At 46.3% G+C, this 7,500-nt stretch overlaps 1 protein-coding gene across 5 annotated transcripts in view; it reads left to right on the plus strand.

Moving 5' to 3' along the window:
- The window catches only part of LOC109882301 (sodium-dependent phosphate transporter 2-like), a 149,037-nt gene that overhangs the window by 42,334 nt on the left and 99,203 nt on the right, over positions 1–7,500 (plus strand). The gene's annotated exons all lie outside the window — the stretch shown is intronic.

Below are 7,500 nucleotides of genomic sequence, written 5' to 3' on the forward strand. Positions count from 1 at the left end.
CCCTCTCTCTCTATCTCTATATCGGCCTCAACCTATCTCTCTATATGCTGTCCCTCTCTCTTCTCTCTCTCGCTCTCTCTCTCTTCTATCTTCTCTCCTTCTCTCTCCTCTCCTCTCCTCCTCTTTCTCTCTCTCTCCTCTCTTCTCTTCTCTCTCATCCTCTCTCTCTTCTCGCTCTCTCTCTCTCTCTCTCTCTCTCTCTCTCTCTCTCTTCTCTCTCTCTCTTACTCTCTCAGGGAAACAATGTAACAAAGCAAGTGAAGTAGATAATAAACAATGAACCATTACGCTCACATATTGTGTAAATACACAGTGTTGTAATGATGTGCCAAATATTTATATATGGTGTATTTACAATGGTGTTTGTTCTTCACTGGTTGCCCTTTTCTTGTGGTAACAGGTCACAAATCTTGCTGCTGTGATGGCACACTGTGGAATTTCACCCAGTAGATATGGGAGTTTATCAAAATTGGGTTTGTTTTCTAAATCTTTGTGGATCTGTGTAATCTGAGGGAAATATGTGTCTCTAACATCTCTAACATCGTTAGGGTTTGGCCGGGGTCGTTAGGGTTTGGCCGGGGTCATTAGGGTTTGGCCGTGGTCGGCCGTCATTGTACATAAGAATTTATTTTCAACTGACTTGCCTAGTTAAATAAAATAAATGAAGTGCAGATCAGTTTCCACCTCATTTTGTGGGCAGTGTGAACACAGCCTGTCTTCTCTTGAGAGCCAGGTCTGCCTACGGCGGCCTTTCTCAATAGCTGTCTTCTCTTGACAGCCAGGTCTGCCTACGGCGGCCTTTCTCAATAGCTGTCTGCTCTTGAGAGCCAGGTCTGCCTACGGCGGCCTTTCTCAATAACAAGGCTATGTTCACTGAGTCTGTACATAGTCAAAGCTTTCCTTAAGTTTAGGTCAGTCACAGTGGTCAGGTATTCTGCCGCTGTGTACTCTCTGTTTAGGGCCAGTCACAGTGGTCAGGTATTCTGCCACTGTGTTCTCTCTGTTTAGGGCCAGTCACAGTGGTCAGGTATTCTGCTGCTGTGTACTCTCTGTTTAGGGACAAATATCATTCTAGTTTGCTCTGTGTTTTTGTTGTTAATTCCCTGTCTTTCTCTCTGTCTCTGTCTCTGTCTCTCTGTGTCTCGTGTGGGTCAGGGCCTCTGTCTGTCTCTCTCTCTCTCTCTCTCTCTCTCTCTCTCTGTCTCTCTCTGTCTCACTCTCTGTGTCTCGTGTGGGTCAGGGCCTCTCTGTGTGTCTCTCTCTCTCTCTCTCTCTCTCTCTCTGTCTCTCTGTGTCTCTCTCTCTCTGTGTCTCTCTCTCTCTCTCTGTCTCTCTCTGTGTCTCGTGTGGGTCAGGTCCTCTCTCTCTCTCTCTCTCTCTCTCTCTCTCTCTCTCTCTCTCTCTCTCTCTCTGTCTCTGTCTCTGTGTGTGTGTGTCTCTCTCTCTGTCTCTGTCTCTGTCTCTCTGTGTCTCGTGTGGGTGAGGTCCTCTCTCTCTCTCTCTCTGCCTCTCTCTCTGTGTCTCGTGTGGGTCAGGGCCTCTCTGTGCTGTATGGATAGTGGCTGTCAGTACTGAATTACTCATCACTGCTGCTGACAAGGTAGCATTGTATTGTGATGTGTGGTGGGCAGCTGCTGCAGAGAGGTGGACCCTTGGAGATTAATGAGTTTTATACACTACCCACAGCAAACAATTCAATTAGAAATGGAACCCCTCAATAAATTAATAGCCAGCCATCTTTAATTTGGCCATGGTAAATCCCACAGCTTGGTTTGTTGTGAAAGGTTATCGTATTAGTGCAGATTGTCAGCCCAGGTATCTGCTATAGCTGGTGGGCTGTCATGTCTGTGTCTGTAGTCTGTAGTCCGTGGTTGTGTCTGTCGTCAGTGGTTGTGTCTGTCGTCAGTGGTTGTGTCTGTAGTCGGTGGTGGTGTCTGTAGTCGGCGCTGGTGTCTGTTGTCAGTGGCTGTAGTCTGTAGTCGGTGGCTGTAGTCTGTAGTCAGTGGTGGTGTCTGTAGTCGGTGGCTGCAGTCTGTTGTCTGTGGCTGTAGTATGTTGTCTGTGGCTGTAGTATGTTGTCTGTGGCTGTATTCTTGTCTGAAGTCAGTGGCTGTAGTCTGTCTGTGGCTGTAGTCTGTTGTCTGTGGCTGTAGTCTTGTCTGTAGTCAGTGGCTGTAGTCTGTTGTCTGTGGTTGTAGTCTGTTGTCTGTGGCTGTAGTCTTGTCTGTAGTTCGTTGTCAGTGGTTGTCTGTATTCGATGGCTGTAGTCTGTTGTCAGTGGCTGTAGTTTGTTTTCAGTGGTTGTGTCTTGTTGGTGGTTGTGTCTGTAGTCTGTGTCTATAGTCGTGGCTTTCTGTAGTCGGTGGATGTAGTCGGTGGTGGTGTCTGTAGTGGGCGCTGGTGTCTGTTGTCTGTGGCTATAGTCTGTTGTCTGTAGTCTGTTGTCAGTGGCTGTGCCTGTAGGTGATTGTAGTCTGTTGTCAGTAGTTGTCTGTAGTCGGTGGCTGTAGTTTGTGGCTGTAATCTGTGGCTGTAGTCTGTAATCTGTGGCTGTAGTCTGTTGGCTGTGGCTGTAGTCTGTTGGCTGTGCCTGTAGTCTGTGGCTGTAGTCTGTAGTCAGTGGCTGTAATCTGTGGCTGTAGTCTGTTGTCGGTGGTTATGTCTGTAGTCAGTTGCTGTGGCTGTAATCTGGTGGCTGTGGTCAGTGGCTGTGGCTGTCTGTATTCAGTGTCTGTAGTCCATGGCTGTGTTTGTAGTCCATGGATGTGTCTGTAGTCCATTGCTGTGTCTATAGTCCATGGCTGTGTCTATAGTCGGTGGCTGTTGTCTGTTGTAGAGGTCGACCGATTAATCGGGATGGCCGATTAGTTAGGGACGATTTCAAGTTTTCATAACAATCGGTAATCGACATTTTTGGACGCCGATTATATTGCAATCAACGAGGAGACTGCGTGAACATGAGATTCGACCATATTAATGACCTAAGGCTCGTATTTCTGTGTGTTATTATGTTATAATTAAGTCTATGATTTGATAGAGCAGTCTGACTGAGTGGTGGTAGGCAGCAGCAGGCTCGTAAGCATTCATTCAAACAGCACTTTACTGCGTTTGCCAGCAGCTCTTAGCAATGCTTTAAGCATTGAGCTGTTTATGACTTCAAGCCAATCAACTCCCGAGATTAGGCTGGCAATACTATAGTGCCTATAAGAATATTCAATAGTCAAAGGTATATGAAATACAAATGGTAGAGAGAGAAATAGTCCTATAATTCCTATAATATCTACAACCTAAAACTTCTTACCTGAGTATATTGAAGACTCATGTTAAAAGGAACCACCAGCTTTCATATGTTCTCATGTTCTGAGCAAGGAACTGAAACGTTAGCTTTCTTACATGGCACATATTGCACTTTTACTTTCTTCTCCAACACTTTGTTTTTTGCATTATTTAAACCAAATTGAACATGTTTCATTATTTATTTGAGACTAAATTGATTTAGATGTATTATATTAAGTTAAATAAGTGTTCATTGTTCATTAAGTATTGTTGTAATCGTCATTTATTTTATATATATATATATATATATATATATATATCGACCGATTTACTCAGTATCAGCTCCTCCAATTATCGGTATCGGCTTTGAAAAATCATGATCGGTTGACCTCTAGTCAGTGGTTGTGTCTGTAGTCAGTGGTTGTGTCTGTAGTCAGTGGTTGTGTCTGTAGTCAGTGGTGGTGTCTGTAGTCAGTGGTTGTCAGTGGTGGTGTCTGTAGTCAGTGGTGGTGTCTGTAGTCAGTGGTTGTCTCTGTAGTCAGTGGTTGTCAGTGGTGGTGTCTGTAGTCAGTGGTGGTGTCTATAGTCTGTGGTGATGTCTGTAGTCAGTGGTTGTGTCTGTAGTCAGTGGTTGTCAGTGGTGGTGTCTGTAGTCAGTGGTTGTCAGTGGTGGTGTCTGTAGTCAGTGGTTGTCAGTGGTGGTGTCTGTAGTCAGTGGTGGTGTCTGTAGTCAGTGGTGGTGTCTGTAGTCTGTGGGGGTGTCTGTAGTCAGTGGTGGTGTCTGTAGTCAATGTCTGTAGTCAGTGGTTGTGTCTGTAGTCAGTGTCTATAGTCAATGTCTGTAGTCAGTAGTGGTGTCTGTAGTCAGTGGCTGTAGTCTGTGGTGGTGTCTGTAGTCCATGTCTGTAGTCGGTGGTTGTCTGTAGTCAATGTCTGTAGTCAGTGATGGTGTCTGTAGTCAGTGTATGTAGTCAGTGATGGTGTCTGTAGTCTGTGTCTGTAGTCAGTGGTGGTGTATGTAGTCAATGTCTGTAGTCAGTGATGGTGTCTGTAGTCAGTGTCTGTAGTCAGTGGTGGTGTCTGTAGTCAGTGGTGGTGTCTGTAGTCAGTGTATGTAGTCAATGTCTGTAGTCAGTGGTGTTGTCTGTAGTCAATGTCTGTAGTCAGTGGTGGTGTCTGTAGTCAGTGGTGGTGTATGTAGTCAGTGTCTGTAGTCAATGTCTGTAGTCGGTGGCGGTGTCTGTAGTCAGTGTCTGTAATCTATGTCTGTAGTCAGTGATGGTGTCTGTAGTCAGTGATGGTGTCTGTAGTCAGTGGTGGTGTCTGTAGTCAATGGTGGTGTCTGTAGTCTGTAGTCAGTGGTTGTTTCTGTAGTCAGTGGTTGTGTCTGTCCGTGCTTCTACACCTGCATTGCTTGCTGTTTGGGGTTTTAGGCTGGGTTTCTGTACAGCACTTTGAGATATCAGCTGATGTACGAAGGGCTATATAAATACATTTGATTTGATTTGATTTAGTCAGTGGTGGTGTCTAGTCAGTGGTGGTGTCTGTAGTCAGTGGCTGTAGTCTGTAGTCAGTGATGGTGTCTGTAGTCAGTGGGTGTAGTCTGTAGTCAGTTGTGGTGTCTGTAGTCAGTGGCTGTTGTTTTTAGTCAGTTGTGGTGTCTGTTTTCAGTGGTTGTGTCAGTAGTCACTGTCTGTAGTCAGTGGCTGTAGTATGTAGTCAGTAGTCAGTGGTTGTGTCTGTAGTAGGTGGTGGTGTCTGTATTAGTGGAGATAGTCAGCCCAGGTGTCTTGCTATAGATGGTGGGCTGTCATGTCTGTGTCTGTAGTCAGTGGCTGTAGTCTGTAGTCAGTGGCTGTAGTCTGTAGTCAGTGGTTGTGTCTGTAGTAGGTGGTGGTGTCTGTATTAGTGGAGATAGTCAGCCCAGGTGTCTTGCTATAGATGGTGGGCTGTCATGTCTGTGTCTGTAGTCAGTGGCTGTAGTCTGTATTGATGTCATTGATGATGATGGTATGTGGCCTACTTTCATTCAGACTACACAGTCTCAATCATTTGGGTGCAGGCTGTTCATTCAGACTACGCAGTTTTAATCATTGGGGTGCAGGCTGTTCATTCAGACTACGCAGTTTTAATCATTGGGGTGCAGGCTGTTCATTCAGACTACACAATCTCGTGGCTAGATCACAGGGTGCAGGCTGTTCATTCAGACTACACAGTCTCGTGGCTAGATCACAGGGTGCAGGCTGTTCATTCAGACTATGCAGTTTTAATCATTGAGGTGCAGGCTGTTCATTCAGACTACAGTCTCTTGGCTAGATCACAGGGTGCAGGATGTTCATTCAGACTACAGTCTCGTGGCTAGATCACAGGATACAGGCTGTTCATTCAGACTACAGTCTCATGGCTAGATTACAGGGTACAGGCTGTTCATTCAGACTACAGTCTCGTGGCTAGATTACGGGGGTACAGGCTGTTCATTCAGACTACACAGTCTCGTGGCTAGATTACAGGGTGCAGGCTGTTCATTCAGACTACACAGTCTCTTGGCTAGATTACGGGGTACAGGCTGTTCATTCAGACTACAGTCTCGAGGCTAGATTACGGGGTACAAACTGTTCATTCAGACTACACAGTCTCGTGGCTAGATCACAGGGTACAGACTGTTCATTCAGACTACAGTCTCGTGGCTAGATCACAGGGTGCAGGCTGTTCATTCAGACTACAGTCTCGTGGCTAGATCACAGGATACAGGCTGTTCATTCAGACTACAGTCTCATGGCTAGATTACAGTGTACAGGCTGTTCATTCAGACTACAGTCTCGTGGCTAGATTACGGGGTACAGGCTGTTCATTCAGACTACACAGTCTCTTGGCTAGATTACGGGGTACAGGCTGTTCATTCAGACTACAGTCTCGAGGCTAGATTACGGGGTACAAACTGTTCATTCAGACTACACAGTCTCGTGGCTAGATCACAGGGTACAGACTGTTCATTCAGACTACAGTCTCGTGGCTAGATCACAGGGTGCCGGCTGTTCATTCAGACTACACAGTCTCTTGGCTAGATTACGGGGTACAGACTGTTCATTCAGACTACAGTCTCGTGGCTAGATCACAGGGTACAGACTGTTCATTCAGACTACAGTCTCGTGGCTAGATCACAGGGTGCAGGCTGTTCATTCAGACTACACAGTCTCTTGGCTAGATTACGGGGTACAGGCTGTTCATTCAGACTACAAAGTCTCTTGGCTAGATCACAGGGTGCAGGCTGTTCATTCAGACTACACAGTCTCTTGGCTAGATTACGGGGTACAGGCTGTTCATTCAGACTACACAGTCTCTTGGCTAGATTACAGGGTGCAGGCTGTTCATTCAGACTACACAGTCTCGTGGCTAGATCACAGGGTGCAGGCTGTTCATTCAGACTACACAGTCTCTTGGCTAGATTACGGGGTACAGGCTGTTCATTCAGACTACACAGTCTCTTGGCTAGATCACAGGGTGCAGGCTGTTCATTCAGACTACACAGTCTCTTGGCTAGATTACGGGGTACAGGCTGTTCATTCAGACTACACAGTCTCTTGGCTAGATCACAGGGTGCAGGCTGTTTATTCAGACTACACAGTCTCTTGGCTAGATTACGGGGTACAGGCTGTTCATTCAGACTACACAGTCTCGTGGCTAGATCACAGGGTGCAGGCTGTTCATTCAGACTACACAGTCTCTTGGCTAGATTACGGGGTACAGGCTGTTCATTCAGACTACACAGTCTCTTGGCTAGATTATGGGGTACAGACTGTTCATTCAGACTACACAGTCTCTTGGCTAGATTACGGGGTACAGGCTGTTCATTCAGACTACACAGTCTCGTGGCTAGATCACAGGGTGCAGGCTGTTCATTCAGACTACACAGTCTCTTGGCTAGATTACGGGGTACAGGCTGTACATTCAGACTACACAGTCTCTTGGCTAGATTACGGGGTACAGGCTGTTCATTCAGACTACACAGTCTCGTGGCTAGATCACAGGGTACAGACTGTTCATTCAGACTACACAGTCTCTTGGCTAGATTACGGGGTACAGGCTGTTCATTCAGACTACACAGTCTCGTGGCTAGATTACGGGGTACAGGCTGTTCATTCAGACTACACAGTCTCGTGGCTAGATCACAGGGTACAGACTGTTCATTCAGACTACACAGTCTCTTGGCTAGATTACGGGGTA

This window comes from Oncorhynchus kisutch, linkage group LG3 (genome assembly GCF_002021735.2).
Source record: "Oncorhynchus kisutch isolate 150728-3 linkage group LG3, Okis_V2, whole genome shotgun sequence".
Lineage (NCBI taxonomy): Eukaryota > Metazoa > Chordata > Actinopteri > Salmoniformes > Salmonidae > Oncorhynchus > Oncorhynchus kisutch.